The sequence below is a fragment of the Hyla sarda genome, chromosome 5 (genome assembly GCF_029499605.1).
Source record: "Hyla sarda isolate aHylSar1 chromosome 5, aHylSar1.hap1, whole genome shotgun sequence".
Lineage (NCBI taxonomy): Eukaryota > Metazoa > Chordata > Amphibia > Anura > Hylidae > Hyla > Hyla sarda.
The window spans coordinates 242,638,009-242,662,589 of NC_079193.1; the positions used below are offsets into that span (position 1 = coordinate 242,638,009).

At 44.6% G+C, this 24,581-nt stretch overlaps 1 protein-coding gene across 5 annotated transcripts in view; it reads left to right on the forward strand.

The window, feature by feature from the left end:
- Positions 1 to 8,703: 8,703 nt before the first annotated feature.
- Positions 8,704 to 24,581, forward strand: part of ZNF516 (zinc finger protein 516) — a 120,855-nt gene continuing 104,977 nt past the window's right edge. For 2 of the 5 annotated variants that reach the window (XM_056521420.1, XM_056521417.1), the window contains exon 1: positions 17,846 to 18,246. The gene's annotated coding sequence lies outside the window, so the exon portion shown is untranslated. Of the gene's footprint in view, positions 8,841 to 17,845; positions 18,247 to 19,954; positions 20,039 to 24,581 lie in introns of those variants that run through there. The other 3 variants (XM_056521419.1, XM_056521418.1, XM_056521424.1) reach the window with 3 other exon arrangements.

A 24,581-nucleotide genomic window follows, 5' to 3' on the forward strand; every position in this document is an offset into this window, starting at 1 on the left:
GTGTTAAATGCCGTTTTCCACTCGTCCCCCTCTCTGATGCGGATGAGGTTATAGGCGCCTCTTAAGTCCAATTTAGTGAAGATGTGGGCACCTTGGAGGCGATCAAAGAGTTCAGAGATGAGGGGTAAGGGGTAGCGGTTCTTAACCGTGATTTTATTAAGACCGCGGTAGTCAATGCAAGGACGTAGGGAGCCATCTTTTTTGGACACAAAGAAAAATCCGGCTCCGGCAGGAGAGGAGGATTTACGGATAAAGCCCTTTTTTAGATTCTCCTGGACGTATTCGGACATGGCAAGAGTCTCTGGGGCAGAGAGAGGATAAATTCTGCCCCGGGGTGGAGTAGTACCCGGGAGGAGGTCGATAGGGCAATCATAAGGCCTGTGAGGAGGTAGAGTCTCAGCTTGTTTTTTGCAGAAAACATCCGCGAAGTCCATATAGGCCTTAGGGAGACCGGTTACTGGAGGAACCACAGAGTTACGGCAAGGGTTACTGGGAACCGGTTTTTGACAGTTCTTGGAACAAGAGGACCCCCAACTCTTGATCTCCCCAGTGGACCAATCCAGGGTTGGGGAATGAAGTTGAAGCCAGGGAAGTCCAAGGAGAATCTCCGAGGTGCAATTGGGGAGGACCAAAAGTTCAATCCTCTCATGATGAGATCCGATGCTCATAAGAAGGGGCTCCGTGCGGAAACGTATGGTACAGTCCAATCTTTCATTATTTACACAATTGATGTAGAGGGGTCTGGCGAGACCGGTCACTGGGATGTTGAACCTGTTGACGAGAGAGGCCAAAATAAAATTTCCTGCAGATCCAGAGTCCAAGAAAGCCACTGTAGAGAAGGAGAAGGCAGAGGCAGACAACCGCACAGGCACAGTAAGACGTGGAGAAGCAGAGTAGACGTCAAGGACTGTCTCACCTTTGTGCGGAGTCAGCGTACGTCTTTCCAGGCGGGGAGGACGGATAGGACAATCCCTCAGGAAGTGTTCGGTACTAGCACAGTACAGGCAGAGGTTCTCCATACGGCGTCGTGTCCTCTCTTGGGGTGTCAGGCGAGACCGGTCGACCTGCATAGCCTCCACGGCGGGGGGCACAGGAAAAGATTGCAGGGGACCAGAGGAGAGAGGAGCCGAGGAGACGAAACGCCTTGTGCGAACAGAGTCCATATCTTGGCGGAGTTCCTGACGCCTTTCAGAAAAACGCATGTCAATGCGAGTGGCTAGGTGAATAAGTTCATGTAGATTAGCAGGAATTTCTCGTGCGGCCAGAACATCTTTGATGTTGCTGGATAGGCCTTTTTTGAAGGTCGCGCAGAGGGCCTCATTATTCCAGGACAATTCTGAAGCAAGTGTACGGAATTGTACGGCGTACTCGCCAACGGAAGAATTACCCTGGACCAGGTTCAACAGGGCAGTCTCAGCAGAAGAGGCTCGGGCAGGTTCCTCAAAGACACTTCGGATTTCCGAGAAGAAGGAGTGTACTGAGGCAGTGACGGGGTCATTGCGGTCCCAGAGCGGTGTGGCCCATGACAGGGCTTTTCCGGACAGAAGACTGACTACGAAAGCCACCTTTGACCTTTCAGTGGGAAACAGGTCCGACATCATCTCCAGATGCAGGGAACATTGGGAGAGAAAGCCACGGCAAAACTTAGAGTCCCCATCAAATTTATCTGGCAAGGATAAGCGTATCCCAGGAGCGGCCACTCGCTGCGGAGGAGGTGCAGGAGCTGGCGGAGGAGATGACTGCTGAAGCTGTGGTAGCAACTGTTGTAGCATAACGGTCAGTTGAGACAGCTGTTGGCCTTGTTGCGCTATCTGTTGTGACTGCTGGGCGACCACCGTGGTGAGGTCAGCGACAACTGGCAGAGGAACTTCAGCGGGATCCATGGCCGGATCTACTGTCACGATGCCGGCTGGCAGGTAGTGGACCCTCTGTGCCAGAGAGGGATTGGCGTGGACCGTGCTAGTGGACCGGTTCTAAGCCACTACTGGTTTTCACCAGAGCCCGCCGCAAAGCGGGATGGTCTTGCTGCGGCGGTAGTGACCAGGTCGTATCCACTAGCAACGGCTCACCTCTCTGGCTGCTGAAGATAGGCGCGGTACAAGGGAGTAGGCGGAAGCAAGGTCGGACGTAGCAGAAGGTCGGGGCAGGCAGCAAGGATCGTAGTCAGGGGCAACGGCAGAAGGTCTGGAAACACTGGCAAGGAACACACAAGGAACGCTTTCACTGGCACTAAGGCAACAAGATCCGGCAAGGGAGTGCAAGGGAAGTGAGGTAATATAGGGAAGTGCACAGGTGAAAACCCTAATTGGAACCACTGCGCCAATCAGCGGTGCAGTGGCCCTTTAAATCGCAGAGACCCGGCGCGCGCGCGCCCTAGGGAGCGGGGCCGCGCGCGCCGGGACAGAACAGACGGGGAGCGAGTCAGGTAGGGAAGCCGGGGTGCGCATCGCGAGCGGGCGCTACCCGCATCGCGAATCGCATCCCGGCTGGCAGCAGGATCGCAGCGCCCCGGGTCAGAGGACGTGACCGGAGCGCTGCAGCGGAGGGAGTGAAGCGAGCGCTCCGGGGAGGAGCGGGGACCCGGAGCGCTCGGCGTAACAGTAGCTAATCTCCCTGGGCGTGAATGGTAGAGAAACATTTATGAAAGGTGTTAATGCAGGATTGTCCAGATGGTGGATAAGCAGCCCCAAACAAGTTCCAAAGATATTCAAGCTGTCCTGCAGGCTCAGGGAGCATCAGTGTCAACTATCTGTCGACATTTAAATAGCAGGAGACCCAGGAGACATAAAAAAGAGACATAAAAATCAAGATAGCATTTTGCCAAAATGAACTTGAGTAAGCTAAAATCCTTCTGGGAAATCAAGATGGAGCTTTTTGGTAAAGCACATCATTCTACTGTTTACCGAAAACGGAATGAGGCCTACAAAGAAAAGAACACAGTACCTACAGTGGAATATGGTAGAGGGTCAATGATGCTTTGGGGTTGCTTTGCTGCCTCTGGTACTCGGTGCCTTGAATGTGTGCAAGGCATCATGAAATCTGAGGATTACCAAAGGATTTTTGGGTCTCACTGTACAGCCCAGAGTCAGAAAGCTGGGTTTGCGTCTGAGATCTTGGGTCTTCCAGAAGGGCAATGACCCCAAACATACGTCAAAATGCACCCAGAAATGGATGGCAACAAAGCGCTGGAGAGTTCTGAAGTGGCCAGCAATGAGTCCAGATCTAAATCTCATTGAACACCTGTGGAGAGATCTTAAAAATGCTATTGGGAAAAGGCGCCCTTCCAAAAATCAAGATGTTAAAATGTATATTTTATTTCTAATCTGGTTTTATTTTCTAATTAAATTTTTTAAGTAATTTGATTTTGTCCATCTAGCCTGAGTTGTTTTTATGACAAGCCCCATGGACAACCATGAACGTCACCAGACCCTATTCTTTGTATGGGGTAGGTTTGTACGCATGCTCTGTGACCTTTGAAAAATCATTCTATAGGCGAGAGGTTGCTATCGTTACCTGGAGATGGAGTCTAAGAAAGTTTCATAGATTTGTATGGGACTTCTGGGAATCCCTCCAGATTACAGGAACAGAAGGGTTCTCAGTATTTTCTGTTATATTCTGCCACTGGGCGCATGATTAGTGGTACCCTTTAACAAAAATATAATAATAATGTCAAGTCTGGGCAGGGAAGGAGTGCACACTATTCTTGCCCACTCCCCTGTCCCTGCCTACTTACGTGCCTGCCCTAGACAATGGGTCCGTAACCACGGTGACAGTCCCTTCCTAAATAAGCGAGGGACAGTCAAAAAGTCAAAACAATAAACTAAAAAACTGACAAAAGGTAGTAAAAGGCTGGAGTTACACGACTAACAGAAAATAAACCTAAACACGCACACACAAAAATACGTAGTCAGAGGGCCGAGTCTAAACCTGGAGAGCACGAAGTACAGTAACAGAGTATCAAAGGGAAGTCAAAAGCCAAGCCAAAAGTCACAAAACCAGAATAAACAGAATGAGTACAGCGATAGCTAGGTAAGTTACTAAGAACTATCACAAGTAGAGAATGACTGAAAAGGGCCTCCTTATATATGCCTGAGCTGCTACCAGGAGCACTCTAATTGGCTCAGCAAGCGAAACCACAGCTAGGAGCACAGAAGCATCGTCCAAGCAACCAAAACAAACAACTGTATCGCATATTCGAGAATTCGCGAATATTCGCGAATATAGCACTATATATTCGTAATTACGAATATTCGTTTTTTTTATTTTTTTTTTTCACAGTACACATCACAGTGATCATCCCTCTCTGCTTCCAGCTTGTGTGGTGTAAAGAAGGCTCTAATACTACTGTGTCAGACTGGTTTGCGAATTTTCACATATGCGAATATTTGTATATGCTAATTTTCGCATATGCGAATACTTGCATATGCTAAATTTCGCATATGCGAATTTTCGCTTATACTAATTTTGTATATGCTGATTTTCGCATATGTTAATTTTCACATATGTGAAAATAAAACGAGAATATTACGAATATGCGAATATTCGCGAATATATGACGAATATTCGTCCATATATTCGCAAATTCGAATATGGCCTATGCCGCTCAACGCTAATTAGGATCTACATTTTTCCAGTGCTCTTCTCACCTTTATACAAACTACCTATTCATAGTGGCCCAAACAGTGATACTGCTCCCCTTTTGTTCCCCACACAAAATAACAGAAAGAATAATTAGTTGTGTCTCCACACAACAGATAGCCCATAATAGTGACCCCACAGTAGTTAGATCTCTTAATAGTGAGTGCCCCTAACAATTAATTACTTACAACAGTTGGTAACTACTGTGTGGGGGTAATGTGAAGGAGAACCTTGAAACATAGAATGTGTCTGCAGATAAGAACTTTTTGGCCCATCTAGTCAGCCCAATATTCTGAATTCTTTGAATAGTCCCCAACCCTATCATACATGAAGGATAGCCTTATGCCTATCCCTTGCATGCTGAACGGGAACCTGGCATGAGATTCTACCATATATAATGCATGGCAACACGTGATATATGGTAAAATCTTCTTCCTCACCATCCCTGGGAGACGTTTCTGCCCGCAGGTATGGTGAAGATATATAGCTTAAAAGTTTCCCCCGCTGGCCCCGTAAGTTGTCCCCTGGGCAAGAAGCTACATTTACCCTGTCCCTTCTTCTCTGGCTGTAATCACGCCCATTCTGCATGATTGACAGCCAAGACATGGTCTACATCATCGTTTTGCTCCATCTGCTTAGGGAGCAGAGCAGTGACTATGACTGTCAATCACGCTGAGGGGACTAAGTATAGCTCCCCGCCCAGGTGACTACTTACGGGGCTGATGGGGGCCACTTTCTAACTTTATATTTTCACCATCCCTGTAGGCAGAAACATCTCCTCCAGATCTCCCGAGGATGGTGAGGAAGATATATATATATAAAAGATAAAAAGATATATAACGTATATATATATATAAAATGTGTTGCCCCCCCCAGTGGTGGCTCTCTCATTAGGCAAGAGAGGTTCCACTATTACTTTTGCTTAAGTGGGCTGCTACTGCTACCTAAAGGGGGCTTCTGCTGGCACTGCTGCCTTAACAAGGGCTGCTGCTGGCACTGCTACCTAAAGTGGGCTGCTGATAGCACTGCTACCTAAAGGGGGCTGCTGCTACCTTAAGGAGGCTCCTGCCAGTGCTACCTACTGGGGGCTCCTGCCGCTGCTACCTAAAGGGGTCTCCTGCTGCTGGTACCTAAAGAGGGCTCCTGCCGCTGATACATAAAGGGGCTGCCACTACTGCTACCTAAAGGGAGCAGCTGCTGCTACCTAAAGTGGGCTGCTGCTACCTAAAGGGGGTTGCTGCTGCTACTACTTCCTGAATGGGGCTGCTGTTGCTGCTACTACTAACTAAAGGGGGCTTCTGCTCCTACTATACATGAGGGGGGATGCAACTATATACAGGGGGCTACTATGAACAGGGGAACCTACCTACTGGGAGTAAGTACTATTTATTGGGGGATTCTAGTGCCTAAAGGGAGTAACTACGTACAGGTGGCTCCTACCTACTCGGGGCACCTGTGTAATGGGGGAAACAATGTAAAGGGAACTGTCTACCTACTTAAGTGACCTAACTACCTAATGGCAGGGTTATCTACTCTTCCCCAAACCCACTTATCTACCCACTCTACTGTGTAGGACTACCAAGGGGTTATTATTACTGTTTGGAGTGCTAAAAGTGCTGAAAACGTGAGGAGCCTAAAATGTTTGTCTGGCGGGTTCTGTGAAGACAAGTTGCAGCTAGAAGAAATTGTCATGACGGTGTGGGTCGGATGGAGAAGAAAAAGAAAAGGGAACAACTCCGATCAGAGAAAAGGCCACCTGATATAACTGTCTGTAATCACTTATATGGTTTGTAGAGCCTGTGTTGAGCCGAGGTCACTAACGTCTGTGTACAGTGGTTTATTCAGTATCACTATCTGAGGATTATACCATTACTATGTGGGGGTAATGTGTAGTCATGGTGTGGTACAATTGTTTATCTCTTGTATACTGGTGTTGTTGGTGATTCTGGACTGTGTTTAGTGGTTTTATTTAGTATCAGTGTGGTAGTATTGTCCTGTCCCTATATGCAGGTAAAGGTAGTGGTCATGATGTGGTGCAATTATTTGTCCCTTGTATAGTGGTGTTTTTGGTCTCTGTATAGTGGTTTTCATATAATAACAGTATGATGTTATTAGCAGGAGTAATAGGTCGTCCTAATGTGCAGGTATTACTTTATGTTTTTAAACCCCAACCCATGACAAAATCCTGCGTGCGCCACTGGTAAGTGGCAATGAATACACTGTGTGCACCGCCATTCTCTTAAATTCTCAGGCTGGGCGGCCTCATGATTCAGTTTCGCCTAAGGCCTCACAAACTCTAGAGCCGCCATTGCCCCCGCCCTCACATTATATATAGTAAAACCTCATGACAGGTCCCTTCTTTACTGTATTGGCAGCTACCACTATGCAGAAAGGCTATTCCATGCGTCCACCACTCGCTCAGTAAAGTGAAATTTCCTGATATTACTACTGTGTCAGGGCACTATTAAAGGGGTTATCCAGTCAAAACTGTTCTTAAACTTATGTGCCCAGGCTTGCAAATAAAAGGGAAAAAAAAAAAGTATGTACCTCCCCGTGTCATGTGGTCTGGTCAATGGACGCTGACACTCACTTCTCATAGCTACCGTTCATAGCGTCTTCAGTTGACGTAGCACACAGTGACACAGTCACTGATTGGCTGAGCAGCCAGGTGTGACAGCACTACAGTGGTCCCTCAAGTTACAACATTTTATTGGTTCCAGGACGACCATTGTATGTTGAAACCATCGTATGTTGAGACCATAACTCTATGGAAACCTGGTAATTGGTTCTAAAGGCACCAAAATGTCACCCAAAAATAGGAAAAAGTGAGAATTAAAGAAAAATAATACAGATAAAGCAAATCCTTCCATATAAAAGTAAGAAATAGCTACTGGAAGCTGTAAATCACTGTCTATGTCAGTGTTTCCCAAGCAGGGAGTCTCCAGCTGTTGCAAAACTACAACTCCCAGCATGCACGGACAGCCAAAGGCTGTCCGGGCATGCTGGGAGTTGTAGTTTTGCAACAGCTGGGGGCACCCTGCTTGGGAAGCACTGGTCTATGTAGAGGACAGGAGCTTCTTCGGGGTCCTGTACAGTACACAATGTCCTAAAAAAGTAACATGGAGTCGCCCTCACCTTGTGTCCAAAGGAGCAGGTAACCCTGGCACATGTAAAGAGTACAGAACATGTAGTACCTCCCTGTACTGTAGGGGGTGCTACCAGACACCAGGCAGTGCATACGCTTCAGTAATACAGGAGTTTTTCCAGTGAATGCCCATTCTGATTGGCCAGTTCATTGACACGTTTCACAGATCTGGACTGTCTGTACATTGTATGTCGAGTCTGGTTTCAACTTACAATGGTCCAGAAAAGACCATTGTATGTAGAAACTATTTTATGTTGAGGTCACTGTAAGTTGAGGGATCACTGTATGTGGTCACTGTATGGGGATAAATAATGTTGGCCTGTGTATAGTGTTTTTTTTTTTTTTTTTTTTTTTTTAGAGTAACAGTGTGGGATTGTTATTTAGTCACCAAGTGGTTGTAATAAGTGGCCAAAAAAAAATCAGTCTTATATTATTATTTTTCAAAACACTTGGACAACCAATGAAACATGCAACTGTTGTGTATATATATATATATATATATATATATATATATATATATATATATACATATATATGCAGCAGAGAGGTGTATAGAGATGGCTGTGTACTAGGTGGGGGCGGCTGATCCCAATGCTGATGCAGTCTTGCCGTCACTCTATGTGGGAGTCATCTGATGCCCCGCACTTTCCCCGCGTTGAGGCAGAACTTTGTGTGAGCTGATGAGACAATAGTAGATAGTGTGTGTGCATTTAATTTAGGACATACCACTGTCCTGCCGGCGGGGGACACTCCAACCTATACACTCAGTAAATGACTGACACAGGGCTTCTCCTTTATCCTATGGCTTTAAGAAATAACCCAAACTAAGGTGCACGTAATATTGTGGCGGTTTTGGCAGAGAAGAGCGCTGGGGAGAAGCGGCATATGTGCGGCAGGGAGCAGCAGCCGGCAGTGGTGTCCCCCGTGAGACAGTGGTGCGGTCTCAGTCAATCATGTGCACTTCTTTCTTTATTGCATTCAGTGCAGGGTTTCACCTTCAGATTCCTGTTTGTCTGTGTCCTCAATAAAATATAATATCTTGTGGCCATAGGAAGAGGTAAGTGACTGGGGGAGGGAGGTAGGTAGGTGGCAGGCTGCTGATCCTCACTAGTTCTTATTGTGGAAGGAGCAGACGCTTTATTTAGCATTTGATGACTTATAATGTAACTTTGCCTTTTTTCCTAGCAGTCTCTTTTTTTCTCTCTCTCTCTCTCTCAAGATCGTTTTACTGCATTGAGGACATGGAGTCCTGAGGCAGCTGAGTGACTGTATTCTTCATGGTAGTGATCGTATATAGCTTAGTCATATGGCAGTCTGCTGAGATGGCTACTTATTGAATTATTAAGGGGCTCTGCTGATCATATTGATTGAGTGATGATGAGGCTTTTGTCTGCTGGAGCTTTTATTTTACATGATACTATATTACTATCTGTACACAACCATGGACACATCAGAGAAGTATTAGAGCAGTGTTTCCCAACCAGTGTGCCTCCAGCTGTTGCAAAACTCCAACTCCCAGCATGCCCGGGCAGCCGAAGGCTGCCCGGGCATGCTGGGAGTTGGAGTTTTGCAACAGCTGGAGGCACACTGGTTGGGAAACACTGCATTAGAGGAAGTTGGGGGTGGTGGAGTGCACAGTACACAACTATTATAATTCCACACATGAAGGCTCTAAATCCTTTGGCTATCCTTCCTCTTCTATCTGACTAGTCAGTAGGGATCCCTACTTTATGCTAATGCACTTAACTTTTTGATCCTGGCCAGATCCACATAAGGATCTCAGTATGTGCTAGGACAAGTTTGGGAAAGTTTGCATGGGTAACTTTGTGAAAAGCTAACTGGGTGGGGTATTGAAATGGGCTGAGTATGTATGGAGGTTGGTGTAGAATGACAATCAGCCCTTGTTTGCTCCTAGCCCAGCTAACCTCCAGCCAGAAGGATCAGAGGAGGCTACTGTATTTTTACCAAAGAAAGTCAGACATCGATTGGAAATGTTCAGATTTCAGGGGAATGTCATTGCTGGATCCGATTACCTATTGTTTGCTATTGACTTGTTCCTATTCTGGCCATTAGTTTTTTTTTTTTTTTTACAACGAGAATCGCTGGCTGAACAAGGGAGGAGCACTCGCTGAATGTTTGTTTATAGGTCTTTTTGATATATTTATAAATATTGGAGCGTAATATTATGGAAACCTGTGGCATTTGGAATGCAGATCAATGCCTGGGGGAGTTGTGGCAGAACAGAAGGCAGCTAGGTGGTCCTAAATAGTGACTTACCACCATCGATGTGTGTTATTTATATATATATATATATATATATATATATATATATATATATATATATATATATATATAGATAATAATTTTATATATCTATAAAAGCTCTATGTATGTTAACAATATACATACCCGCTTTTCAGACATTTATATATATGTGTATGTGAAGTGCTTACAGGAAAACCAGATTACAAGATTAACATCTGTTAACATGATCGTTTATCTCCAGCCAAAAATAGGTCAGTCCTTTCTTAAGGAAACACAATTGGTGCGCATGATGAAATAATGAAATGCCATTATGGTATAGGAGACTTGCCCAGGACTTGTGGATTGGTGACGTGCCGGGTCTTTTTTTTTTTTCCCCCCCTCTTCTAAAAATTCCGACATCTTTGTAGATCAATATAAGGTCAAAGTGCCTTTTTGGGCAGAGGCACACAACTCCCTTCCCTGTCCCATCCCCCCACTTCTCAATGCTGCTGCAGTTGACTATTTCCTGCTAGCTAGTGAAGAAACAAAAGAATATCCAGAAGATGTGAGGATGTTGTGTATAGTAGTTAGGTGGCTGCTGAGGGGCGGGGGGGTTGACAAGTATGGCAGGTCAGATGGACATTTCTGGGGAAGACATGACTTGGATATGGAGAATTGCAAACAGCCATCATTTGCCTATCCCCTCCCTGAGAGCAGAGGGACAAGGTAGCACACCAATCCCTGGCGTTTACCCCCCTCCGGGGCTTATTGTTACTCTATACAGTGTCTCCCATCCTCCCCAGCGATGGCTCCTCTTTATTTACTCTATATATTAACTAGATATTCTGCTGTCACCCTGATTCCATAGTCCTCGGTAATGCAAACTACATAGACTTGGAGGGGAGGGACTACCTGTGTGTGAATAACACGTATAGCTGTCACACCATGAACAATTCAGTGGGCCCCCCCCAAAGTCATTGTTACCCAGACGAGGGCACACACCTGTATACCTGTGTGTGAGATCAGCTGGGTGTGTGTTTTCCCAAACAGTGCGCCTCCAGCTGCTGCAAAACTACAACTCCCAGCATGCCCGGACAGCCGAAGGCTGTCCGGGCATGCTGGGAGTTGTAGTTTTGCAACAGCTGGAGGCGCACTGTTTGGGAAAACACTGGGGGGGGGGGGGGGGAGATTTATCAAAACCTGTCCAGAGCAAATGTCCCCACACCCCTCCTTGATCACACATGGAAATGAGCGAACTTACAGTAAATTTGATTCGTCACGAACTTCTCGGCTCGGCAGTTGATGACTTATCCTGCATAAATTAGTTCAGCTTTCAGGTGCTCCGGTGGGCTGGAAAAGGTGGATACAGTCCTAGGAAAGATTCTCCTAGGACTTCCTTTTTTCCTTTTTTGATCTCTCTTCCCCCTCCCCCCCCCCCCCCCCCGTGGTTTCCCAAACAGTGGGCCTCCAGCTGTTGCAAAACTACAACTCCCAGCATGCCTGGACAGCCTTTCCGGTCAGTATTTGCAAGTGAAAATAGGTATAGACTTAAATAGAGGAAAAGTAGAATGGAAAAGACTTGTTTCTCTTCAGTGTTTTTTGTTTACAAATATTGATGTAAAATACCGATCTAAATACTGCCATGTGAATGGGGTGTGTGTATGTGTGTGTTTTTTTTTTAATTTAATTTTAAAGGAGTAGTCCAGTGGTGACTCAGTGGTTAACAACTTATCCCCTATCTTAAGGATAGGGGATAAGTTGCAGATCGCGGGGGGTCCGACCCCTGGGGCCCCCCGCGATCTCCTGTACGGAGCCCCGACAGCCCGCGGGAAGGGGGCGTGTCGACCTCCGCACGAAGCGGCGGCCAACATGCTCCCTCAATACAACTCTATGGCAGAGCCGAAGCGCTGCCTTCGGCAATCTCCGGCTCTGCCATTGAGATGTATTGAGGGGGCGTGTCGGCCGCCGCCTCGTGCGGGGGTCGACACCCGCTATCTCGGCGGAGAGCCGGGGCCCCCAGCGGTCGGACCCCCCCCGCGATCTCAAACTTATCCCCTATCCTTAGGATAGGGGATAAGTTTTTCACCACTGGACTACCCCTTTCATTTTTTTTATTTTTATTTTTTTGTGTGGATAGTCTCTGCGATGGCTTTAAGTTAAAAGTGTGACAAGAGTTCTTAAAAGTTTTTTCGGACATTCCGGAAATGTGCCAATGCCTAATGGAGCTTTAAAAACTGTCCTGTACTATATTCAGCAACAGGTGTCCATTGCCTCTCATCTGTCTGGATTATTCTGCCTTTTTAAAAACTTACTCAGTGGTAAGGAATGGAGAAAAAAAATAATAATAAAGATATACCCCCAACTCCCCACCATTCCATAGTCTGTGGTGAAAGTGCTCTGTACAAGATGCCTAAGCCAATTTGAATGACCTGAGGGGTAAGAATACGGTAGTATTTTATTTTTTTACATTTTGTTCCCCATTCTCTGTCACTGGATACCCCCTGTAATAAATCTGTCCCATTATGTGGCATGTTTTAGCATTTACCAATTGGCAAACACATTGAATATCATCCGACAGAATTTTTGTGCTTAAGTATTATAGTGAGTAAGAAAAAACAATAAATTCAGTAAGAATTAAAGGGTACCTGTCACGTCGCTCCAACAGCATATGTTTAAAGCTCCTGGGCAATCTCATACAAGGCTGTGGAGTTGGAGGACAACTTTCTAGACTTTGCATGGGACTTCCGGAAATTGACTGCAGAAGTCTTGGTGCATATCTCGGTCTACAAGATAAAACTTTAAACATATGCTGCTACTGGAGTGACATGACAGGTACCCTTTAAATTTTTTTTTTTTTTTTTTTTGTCCAGTCAGGTCCTACTAAATAAATGGACACCACAAGGAAACCAGATAGAAACATAATGTCAGCAGATAAGAACCATTTGGCCCATCTAGTCTGCCCAATAATATGAATACTATGAATAGTCCCTGGCCCTATCTTATATGAAGGATAGTCTTATGCTTATCCCATGCATGTTTAAACTCCTTCACTGTATTTGCAGCGACCACTTCTGCAAGAATGCTATTCCATGTATCTACCGCTCTCTCAGTAAAGTAATGGACCCCATTCAAGTCTATAGAATCCGTTGTGTAATGGACCATCTAGAGCCTCCAATGCAAATGTGAATGAGACCTTACCTGTACAATACTCAGCAGTATATAGATGAAAGGTCACCAGAGTGGCCAGTTCCCATAACAGGAGTGTCAACAGGTATCCCCCCCCCCACCCCTTCAATCCTTGGATAAATTAGTTATAATTTGACTAGAAAACGCTTGTGTTGAAGTTGTCACAGACACTAAAATGATCGTTCTGATGAGTGAAATAAATGTAAAATCAGCATCATATTGGGGCACAATGCCTGGTGTATGGACATCCTGCTCCCCCTGATGTATATTACAGTGCGCCTCTGTGCATCCATAACCTAATCATAAACAGAAGCAGATGTGAAGGAAAGTCATAAAACAATGCTACGTGTTAATAGTGGACACTATAAGAAGTAAGGCGAGCGGTAGAAGAGAATGAAGAGCGCAGCCTGCTCCACAGATCCCTGAATGCCATGAATAATGACCATTTCTGCCCAGCACAAAAGGCACATTGAGTGAAGGAATGTCTGTCAGGAGCCCATAGTACGTTATATGCACAGCTAATCCCCCACCCAACTTTCCCCGCAAAAAATATAATCCTTTAGAAATTGTTTGGCTTTCATGAAAGCAGCTTAAACCCCCAGGATGTTCCACAAGTGTATGGCGGCTAATGTGGAGAGGCTTCTGTCCCTAATGGAAGGTGGGGGGCAGTCACACACTCCTGTGCACTTGTCTGGGAATTGGGAATTGCAAGGTTATGTGTGTCCCCCTCCTCTTTATATTAGTGCTCTGTCATGTCCTCTATAAACAATACTAATAATCTCATACTTATACAAGGCATTTGGAAAGCAGTCTGACCTTTCACTTTTCCCCCATTTTGCTATGTTGGGGCCTTGTGCCCCCCAATAATAAAAAAAAAAAAAAAAATTAAAGTCCTCCTTCTGTCCTCAATACTCCATTATGGTATTCATACCCTTTACTCGGCACTTAGTTGAAGCCCCTTTGACAGCGATTACAGCCCCCAGTCTAGGTATAATCTCACAAGGTTTGCACACCTGGATCTGGGTATTCTCTGCCATTCTTTGCAGATCTTCTCAAGTGATGTCAAGTCAATGGACAGCCATCTTCTGGTCTCTCCAGAGACGTTCTATTGGGTTCAAGTCAGGGGTCTGGCTGGGCCACTCCAGGACATTCAGGGAGTTGTCTCTAAGCCACTACTGTATCATATTGGCTGGGGGGGATGGCATGGTTAGCTTTTTTGCAGTGGTCGGTAATTTATCAACTGCTGCTTTTTACATTTTTGCACCTCCTTACGCCAACCCGGACCTGTCTACATCTAAGCTACTTTTATGGGCAACTCCTAGATAAATATAGGGGGAGTAAACCTGTTGTACGCCCAGGCAAAGAACTCTATTGACTCAGACAATTATACATTTTCCCCCAATAATCTTAGATCTGGAACTGTTCATGAAAAAATAGAGATGAAAACCAATTTTAAACCTACCGATGTGAACAGTTATCGTGATATGAAAAGTAGTCACATCGGAAGACGAACATGCCTTCTGGCCAGCTAGTGAGAGTTTGGAGCTAAGAGTGATTTGAAAAAAACATATTGGAGTTATTGATAGCAGATTGAAGAATAAAATGTATCCGAGAGAGGTTGTGGAAGGGGCAAAGAGGTGTGCCCAAAAAGCAATGGGGGATTATTTCTCTAGAGTTAAAGAAAAATGAGGCGGTTGCCCCTAGTTACCAACCGGATTCCAGTGATCCTCTTTCTAGTGCCCCTTGGAAAATATTAGAAGCTTTAGATTGAGTTTTACATAGGTGTTATATGGGCCATTTCCGGGCCCATGTTATGGCTAAAAATCTTGTGGTTTGATGACCAAAACATATAGCCTCATAGATCATTATGATTACAATAGTTCAGGTCGTTCAAAATGTGGCCTGTCCATATAAGGCCTCTACATATAAGGCCTCTTTCATATTGCCATCAGGCTCCACTATATGGCGCTCCGTCTGCAATGCCTTCAAATCAATGGGAATTTAGTGCAGAGAAAAAAATTGTGCACACACAATTTTCTTTTTCTCTCCACTAAAGTCCAGGGGAAACTACCAGATTCCCAATGGACCCCATCCTAGCCAATGGAGGCCATCAGGACTCGGTAGTGTCTGCTGCGCTCTGATCCGTTTCAGGGTCTGTTTGCGCAAGAGAAAAAAAGAAGCGAACGGACCCTGAATGAGACTGATGCAAATGGCTGTGGGAACTTAGCCTTACAATCCTTTGAAACCGCTCTAATAGTGCAATAGAAACAGTCTAATTCCTCCCGTGTATAGTCCGGAATTGTATCATGCCTTACTGATAACAGCAGAAATAACCTCCAAATACAATCCTGTGAGGATGGTGGATACCCGGGAACAGTATATATAAAACCTGTCTGTGTATATACAGGAATATATACTCCTGAATACCCCTTTAGCGTCAAATATAAACTCTTGCAGCATAGCATCTCCAAACACTTTGCTCAATAGGGGTTATTTTCAGTTCGTCAACCCTTTCCTGATGCAAACTGCTAATTGTCTGTCTGGGTATTTAAAAAAGAATAAATAAATAAATAAATACATCTCGCTTTTGCATAGTATTAATGCCAAATGGGTTTGGCTGGGTTCACATTGCCGTTCACATCAGACCCGGGTTGGATGCAAACAGCTACTACAGGGTCCCGACAGACCCCATTCACTTGCATGGGGTCTTGTCGGAGATCCGGTAGTTTTACAGGATTGCTGTGTAGATTGCTGAAGGAACTCCGACGGCAATGTGAACGAGACCTTAAAGGGGTACTCTGGTGGAAAACTTTTTTTTTTTTTTTTTTTTTAAATGAACTGGTTCCAGAAAGTTAAACATATTTGCTAATTACTTCTATTAAAAAATCTTTACCCTTCCAGGACTTATTAGCTGTATGCTACAGAGGAAATTCTTTTTTTTTTTTTTTATTTCTTTTTTGTCTTGTCCACAGTGCTCTCTGCTGACACCTGATGCCCCTATCAGGAACTGTCCAGAGCAGGAGAAAATCCCCATAGCAAACCAATGCTGCTCTGGACAGTTCCTGACATGGACAGAGGTGTCAGCAGAGAGCACTGTGGACAAGACAAAAAAGAAATTCAAAAAGAAAAGAATTTCCTCCTGTAGTATACAGCTGATAAGTAGTGAAAGGATTAAGATTTTTAAATAGAAGTCATTTACAAATCTGTTTAACTTTCTGCCACCAGTTCATTTAAAAAAAAAAAAAAAAATTTCCACCGGAGTACCCCTTTAAGGCTAGGTTCACACTGCAGAATCTCCGGGCAGAAAATTTCCACCCGGAGATTCAGAGTGCAGCCAACGCCGACTGAATCAGTCGGCGCTAGGACCGCGCGGACACTGCAGTCTCCAATAGACTGCAATATGTTCCACGAGGATTTCCGCCTGAAGAATGAGCAACGAAATTTTAAGGGTGCGTTCACGCGCTTTTAGTTTTTGTGGGTTTTCCGCTGCATATTTGAAAGGGGGCAGGCTCTTCCAGGCTGTCCGCAGCAGATTTTCCACGGAGGAATTTACGCTGCAGAAAATCCACCACAAGCCCCGTTGAAGTCAGTAGGGACTGCGGCGGAAAATCTGCTTCGGACAGCCGAGAAGAGCCTGCCCACTTTCAAATACGCAGCGGAAAACCCGCAAAAACTAAAAGCGTGTGAACGCACCCTAAAGCGGATTTTCCGGAAACCCATTCTCTACACTATACATTTTAGTAAGCGGAATTGCAGGCGGAAATAGAGAACTAACTATGGGAAACACTGCATTCTACTATACAGCATCTTAACCTTAGAAAGCCAAAGGCTGTCTGGGCATGCTGGGAGTTGTAGTGTTGCAAACAATTTGAAAACATTGTAATATACTTTACAGCATTTTAACCCAATAGGGTGGCTCCATCTGTTGCAAAACCACAATACCCAGCATGCCGGCTGTCCGGGCATGCTGGGAATTGTGTTTTTGCAACAGCCGTAGCCACTCTGATAGGTTAAAGTGCTGTAGGGAGTTGTAGTTTTGCAACAGCTGTAGGCACCCTGGTCGGAAAAGTATAAGGCGAGAAGAGAACTATAGGAAACACTTATACTATACAGCATATTAACCTTAGTTTTAGGCTGCCGGGGCATGCTGGGAGTTGTAGTTTTGTAACAGCTGGAGGCACCCTGGTATAATATCTGTTATGAAGGCTTCTTATGCGGTGTTGACAATGAATATATACACAATTGTATGTCTTGTGTATTGTTGTTGTAGCATATTTTTAATTCATGTTTCCATTTATCCTGTATTGGTGTTTATGGAATGGAGGGTGGGAAGATTTATGTTTGAGTCTGTGACAAAGTGGTTAATGGGGGGGGGGGGGGAGAGGTTAAAAAAAAAAAAAAAAAAAAAAAAAAACGGTCCTCCTCCTCCCCCCTTTGGGGATTCTGGATGTTATATGGAGATTCCCATTGTAAAGATAGGACAGGAGGTTGGCGGTAGTTTTTATTACTCCTGATACATGGTGAGGTGTTGAGAGAAGTTTGGGCTCATGAGGCAGCGCCTAGTGCAGTGTGAACAGGAACCTATAGGAACCCGTAGTGAAGTTGTGAGGGCACGGTGCGTTATCGCAAGGTGTGAGGTGATGCCCCCATTGTCCCGCGTTCCTCCGGGATTGTACCTGGCCCGGGAGCTGTTGCTGTGCAGTGTCCGGGGGAGGAGCCGGTGGCAGGGCGGTAGCACGGAGCGGCGGCCCCTCTCTGGGCACGTCACACTGTGTACTGGGAGTGAGAGACAGGAGCTCAGCAAACAGGCAACTAGTAGCCCCCAACAAAGCCCGTGTCCTCCGGGGGCCACCTCCTCCGCGCCCAGCGCCGCCGCACTGCCCGGACTTGCCTCATTCACACTGAGAAGTTTTGTCTGCGGTTTATTTCTTTATTTTTCTCCTTTATTTCCTGGAATGCAGGAGCGGTGACAGATGACAGAGCCCGAGTTGTTTTGTCCTGTCCACCCGGGAGCCTGGAGCCGCGGCGGGCAGGTAATGGACGGGTGGAAGTTTGTGGTGGTGCCCGGGGTGCGGGCTAAGGCGTGGCAGCCATGGGGCTGAGCTGGAGTGTCTCTCCGGAGGGGGCACTACAATGTATTGTCTTCACAGGAGGGAGGGGGCGGGCAGCCAAGTGCAGGGGCCGCTCAGAGCCCCCGGTGCCAGGACGGGCACACAATGTAACTTTGGACAACAAAGACGTCAGCGGGCAGGCTGGTAACTTTCCTGCCCATTGTCTATAGGCAGTGCACCTTAATGCTGCTGCAACTTGATCATTCCTCCGCCTCCAAGGGCTCATGAATAATCCATGGGCACAGCTCTAGCTTTACATTAGGCTGGGGGGGCACAATGTCCTCACTTCAGTGCCACACACATGATCTGTGAAGCCCTTGACACTGACCTCCCTCTGTCTTCTAATCTGTGCCCACCAGTCTATATATATATATATATATATATATATATATATATATATATATATATATATATATATATATGCGCCCTGGGATGGCTAGTATGATGGGAGTAAAGTGGCATCAGGAACACCTGTAGCAGTGTTTCCCAACCAGTGTGCCTCCAGCTGTTGCAAAACTACAACTCCCAGCATGCCCGGACAGCCTTCGGCTGTCCGGGCATGCTGGGAGTTGGAGTTTTGCAACAGCTGGAGGCACACTGGTTGGGAAACACTGCCTTTTAGTATAGCCCTGCCATTCAATGAGACCTCTCAAGGGTACAGACAATGGCCATCTTGGATGATAAGTCATCAACTGCCGAGCCGAGAAGTTTGTGACTAATCGAATTTACTGTAAGTTCGCTCATCTCTATGAGTGATCAAGGAGGGGCGTGGGAACATTTGCTCTGGACAGGTTTTGATAAATCTCCCCCCCAGTGTTTTCCCAAACAGTGGGCCTCCAGCTGTTGCAAAACTACAACTCCCAGCATGCCCGGACAGCCGAAGGCTGCAACAGCTGGAGGCACACTGGTTGGGAAACACTGCCTTTTAGTATAGCCCTGCCATTCAATGAGACCTCTCAAGGGTACAGACAATGGCCATCTTGGATGATCTGAGAACTAATCCTGGCACAGGCTGGGCTGTGTTTACCATCTATTTACTAATATTTACCAACACTTTGTGTTCACATAACTTCCCATGGTGCAGGCCTGCCGGTCCCCCTCCTGTCAATAAGTTACTCTAAGTTGAGTCCTGAGTCCTTTTTAGGGTCAGGGCGACCTTTTGTGAAATGACTTGATAACAGGGTGATGTGTCCTACATCAAGGCTACAACTCTGACTGTACAGAAGGGGGGGCAGATTCTTTGACGTCACCACTTAATGTTCCTTTTGTTGGGAGGTGACCTTTTTATTACCCAAAATAATGCTAATTCTCTCGCGCCGGGCGCCCAAAGTATGTATATGAGACCCCTAGATTTACATAATGTCATGTTGTGCCCTTCTTTTCTTTCATTCTCATCACGGTTCCACAATAGATTTGGGAAACTAGAGGTTAATGGCAGTGGTGCTGGCAAGATGAAGGCGTTCAGACTGTTAGAGCCCAATGTCTGAGCCCCCAGCGGGTTGTGAAATAGTGTTGGTCTCGGCAGAGCTCTTGTGTTTGGATATAGCACAATTGCCATTTTCTGGAATGGAGCAGCAAACAATAGCAGGACATTCAGCAGCTCAGCCCCAGTCCCTCTGTTTATTCTTAGTTCCACAGGTGGTGCTCAGGGTAGGGTGCGCAGCAGCGAGGAGCCTGGGACTTTTTGGCAGGAAAGTCTGAATTGAGTAATCTGGTGAGTTTGCTCCTTTTTTTTTTTACTTTGAAAGCTCAGTAGAGTTGTGGGCATGGCGGAAAGCTATCGTAACACCCCCTCCTCCGAGAGCCTTCCCAGGAATCTGTCACCTTAATATCAGGGGACGGGCAGAATACCCTTGACTTTTGGATCTTTAGAACAAATTGAACCCAGATACATGTCAATAGCTACTTAGCTCCTGGGATTAGTCTGTTGTTCTTCATAGCTCTCATGTTAATTTTCCTATTATGCTAAGTATATGGTGACGTGCAGGGAGGGCCTCACTTTGTTTATGGCAGTTGGTGAATTTGTGCTCTCAGGTTCTTCTTTCTTGGCTTGGGATCTATTTTTACATTTTCTTTTGTGCTTTCTTGTGAAAACCACTGTACAGCTTCTTTTTCTTCTTCTTCCGTGTATGACCCCTTTCCCATTACAGATATCGTCCTGCTTTTTTACTGCCGTTATTTTACAAAAAACTGATACAATAACTAGTAATAACGGATAACTGATGACCATCATCCGTTATTTTTAATGTTTTTTTCTTAGAAAACCTGATGATGTTCATCAGTTATTACCAGTTACATCCGTTTTTTGTCTTATTTATCAGGTTTTTAACTTTTTTTTTTGTAAAGCTGTACTGAGCATGCTCAGTACAAAAAACGGATGTTAAAAAAACCTTTTTTTTTTTTTTTTTTTTTTTTTTTGAACATCCAGTTCACATAGACTTCAATGTTAAAGGGGTATTCCAGGAATTTGACTATGCTGCAGGGGCTGTGAAGTTAGTTTAGTTCATAATATAGTGTCTGTACCTGTGTGTGACGGTTTTCTCACAATTCTTCTGTGATTTTTCACCCCAATATTTATTTTTATCAGCATACAAAATGACTGTTGTCTCAGATTTTTCCCATCTTGCAATATGGCAGAGACCTGGCTCAATAGTCAGCTGATGACAGGGAGCCTGTCTGCTTCAATGGGGGGAGGGATCAATCTGCAACTAATGCAACAGCTGGAGGCACCCTGATTGAAAACCACTGGTCTTTTGAATGGATGCAGCTGATTTATGTTTCAATGGGTGGGGTGGCTGATGTGTGGGAGGGAGGAAGATGGAATTGTGGGATTTGTAGTATAAAAAAAACCCAGAAAAGTCAAATAGGAAATACCTAGTTCACAAAAAGATATCCACAGTGTTATGGTAATCTCACAACATAGCCATTTAGCCCCAAGACAAGCGCAGATCCTTCCTAAGCATGTCCATTACTGTCTGCCAGGTACATACTAAAATCACCTTATAGTGGATAACCCCTTTAAATTTTTATGTCCGATTTTTCACCATTTTTTATTTTTGTGCCGGCAAAAATAACTGATATTAGTAAAAACGGACACGCCTGATGCAAAAGGATGTTCAAAAAATCCCATTGACATGAATGGGATTTTTTGACGGCCGTTTTCAAGACTTTTTGCCGGTAGTAACTACGGAGGTTTTTTTTATAGGATGATACCTGTAGTGTGAAAATGGCCTATATTGAAAAGTTTGTACTACTGTAGTTACCCATAACAGACATGTGAACAGGCAGCATTTGGTATAACTCACAGTCACAACTGCCCAAAGATCAGTGAAAACACTTGGGGTATGTACGATCACATGTTGCATATATGCTGTGGAGTGTGAAAAGTTTATTATTCACTTTGTTCTTTCAATCATTGGACGCAACCTAAAATGTGCAGCATTATGTTTGGATTTTAGTCCTAAAATAGACACTGGATATGGTACATGTGAACATTCCCTTAATGTGATATTTAGTGCAGCTCTGCCTTATGGGATCTTTTCCTGTTTACTGCAGCAACACGTGTCTCGGCATGTCTTCTCTTAGAAATGGCTTTTATATGTTTAGAGATGTCTGCTGCTTTTGAGGAGAGAGAGAGTCAATACAACCTGCTGGGGTGTGGACATTTTAATAAAAAACTACTTGGAGCAAAATCTACTTGTCCCTCATGACGATCCACTTTTACACTTTTTTTTTTTTCTCCCCTCCTCGCCCTATAATAGCCATAACGAACTGCTATAATGATGCCTTTAAATTTTTCCATAACATATGCTCTGAAACAAAAAAATATTGAAGTGAAATTGAAATAATATGAGATAATTTAGCAAATTACCTTGTGGTTGAGTTAACATGTTATTTTGATACTTCAGGCCAGCCTGATTACAGCAATACCAGCTTCCATCATGTTTTACTAATTAAAAAAAATGTGGAACTTTTTCGAAATTTTTTAATTGCCATTTTTTTGACCCCTGTAGCTCCTTCTCCCCCCTTCACATACGATGCTGTATGAGGGCTAATTTTTTCTGCCATAATTAGTTTTTTGTATCTGTACCATTTTGGTATTGATCTGACTTTTTAATCACTTTTAACTTTTTTTTTTTTCCTGGGATATTATAAAAATTGCAATTCTGTGGTTTGGTATTTGATATTTTTTTTTTACATTTGTCACTTACTGTACGGGATACATAATGTTATATTTTAATAGTTCGTACAATTACACACCCAGTGATACCAAATATGTTTATTTTTATTAAGTTTAAACTTTTAATATGGAAGGGGTTAAAGGAAAACACCGGAAAAGGAAATTTATTGTCCATACTGCCGGCAGTAAAAAAAATAAACAGGTACATACCTTCCTTCGCTTCTCCGGTTACCGGCTCCGGCATCCGCCGCGATCCTTTTCCTGGTTGCTGGTGGTCAGCAAGTCATACTGCCAATCACTGGCCACAACTTGGCCGGCGATAGGCTGAGCAGCAAGGTGACGTTTTCGTAACCGGAGGCACTGGGGGAGCGAAGGAAGTTATGTACCTGTTTATTTTTTTTACTGCCGGCAGTATGGACGATAATCTTCCTATTCCGGAGTTTTCCTTTAATGTGTGTCTTTTTAAACTTTTATTAATTTATAATTTTTTTTTTTTTTACACTTTATTAGTCCCTTAGGGGACTTTTAGGAGGAATCATTAGATTCCCTATACAGATTAAGAGTTCTATTGAACTCCGTTGATCTGTGTGCTCCAGTCCAGCCAGGTTCTGTCAATGACAGAGCCACGGACACCAGGGAATCAGAGGTAAGCCCTCCGGCTACCACTATAGTGGATCACCCCCCGCGATTGGGCTGCCGTGGAAAATCTGCAAGTTTTGAATCCCTGACAGAAGTCTGAGCCTATAAGTTTGATTTCTGCCACAAGTGTGCCAGCGAGTCCACATGGGGATTAATGTCACTGTAATTGTTTATTAGGGTTAGCCTGCAACTTTTTCATGTATAAAATGCTGCAAGTTTTTAGTGTTTTTTAATCTGTGTGGACTTTTTCTATTATGTGTGGATGGAGGATAAAGACCCTCCTTTATTTGCATAAACCATATATTTATTTTAGGGTTTAGATGTTGAATCCATAGCTAAATGCTGACAAAATCCGGAGCGTATCCTTAGTTGATCATAGCAGGTATAAGCAGTCACTACAATGGGGGAGATTTATCATAGAATTTAGACAGTTTTTTCCTGTCTAAATTTGTTGCACAGAAAGTCGCAGTCTAAATATGTGCAACTTTTTTGCGACTTTTGCTTTAGAGGATTTTTAGAACATGATGCATTCTAGTCTATTTTAGACAGAAAAATGCATTGGTGCTGAATTTATCAATAGCGACAAATCGCATCGGCTGAAAGTACGCTGAAATGTCAGACCGTGCTGGAGCAGGTTTAAATACAGTCTAAGGCATAGATCACGAAGTCCATCCGCAGAATTTATCAAGAGCCGTGCGACTTTTGATAAATTAGGCGCACAATAGACCAGACTAACTCTCTGTAGTTTGGTCAATATTGATGCGGGACATAGACAGCTTTGATAAATCTCCCCCAATATATGTTTTCTGATGCCCTTTCTTAGTCATCTTTTGTTGATAAGAGGGAATGTGAGCCTAAGGCTTCGATCACTCAGTGGAATCCGGCAGAAAAATCCCTCTAGGAAATTCCATTGCAGCAGAGTCCCATTGTCTTTTTACTTTGATTTTGCTGTACCATGCACATGGCAGAACTCGTTCTGCAAAATCAACTCAGAAACACATTTCTGTCTATGGAAACAGCGTATTTCCGAGCGGTTCTAGCACAGATGTGCTCTGCTGGCATGTGCAGTCTGTTGAGTGTCAGCCCAAAAATTTCCAATGTTCACACGGTAGAATTCCACATGGACTTCACGCAGCAGCAGAGATCTATTGATTTCAATTGGATTCCGGCGTCCACAAAAAGAATAGACTTGTCCACACGGAAATGCACTGCCGCTTATGAGATGGTGCATTTCCAAGTGGTCCTAGCGTCCGCCTGCGGAATGTCTGCTTGTGTTTTTTGGGGCGGACATTCCACATATTTTCACCTGTGTGAACCCAACCTAATAGGGCAATAGAAAAAGGTCTTCTACTTCCACTAAAGTATAGTACAGAACCGCCGTGTGAACATACCTTTTAGCATTCTCTCCCTCCCCAGTAGTTCTGGGAAGCAGTTTTGA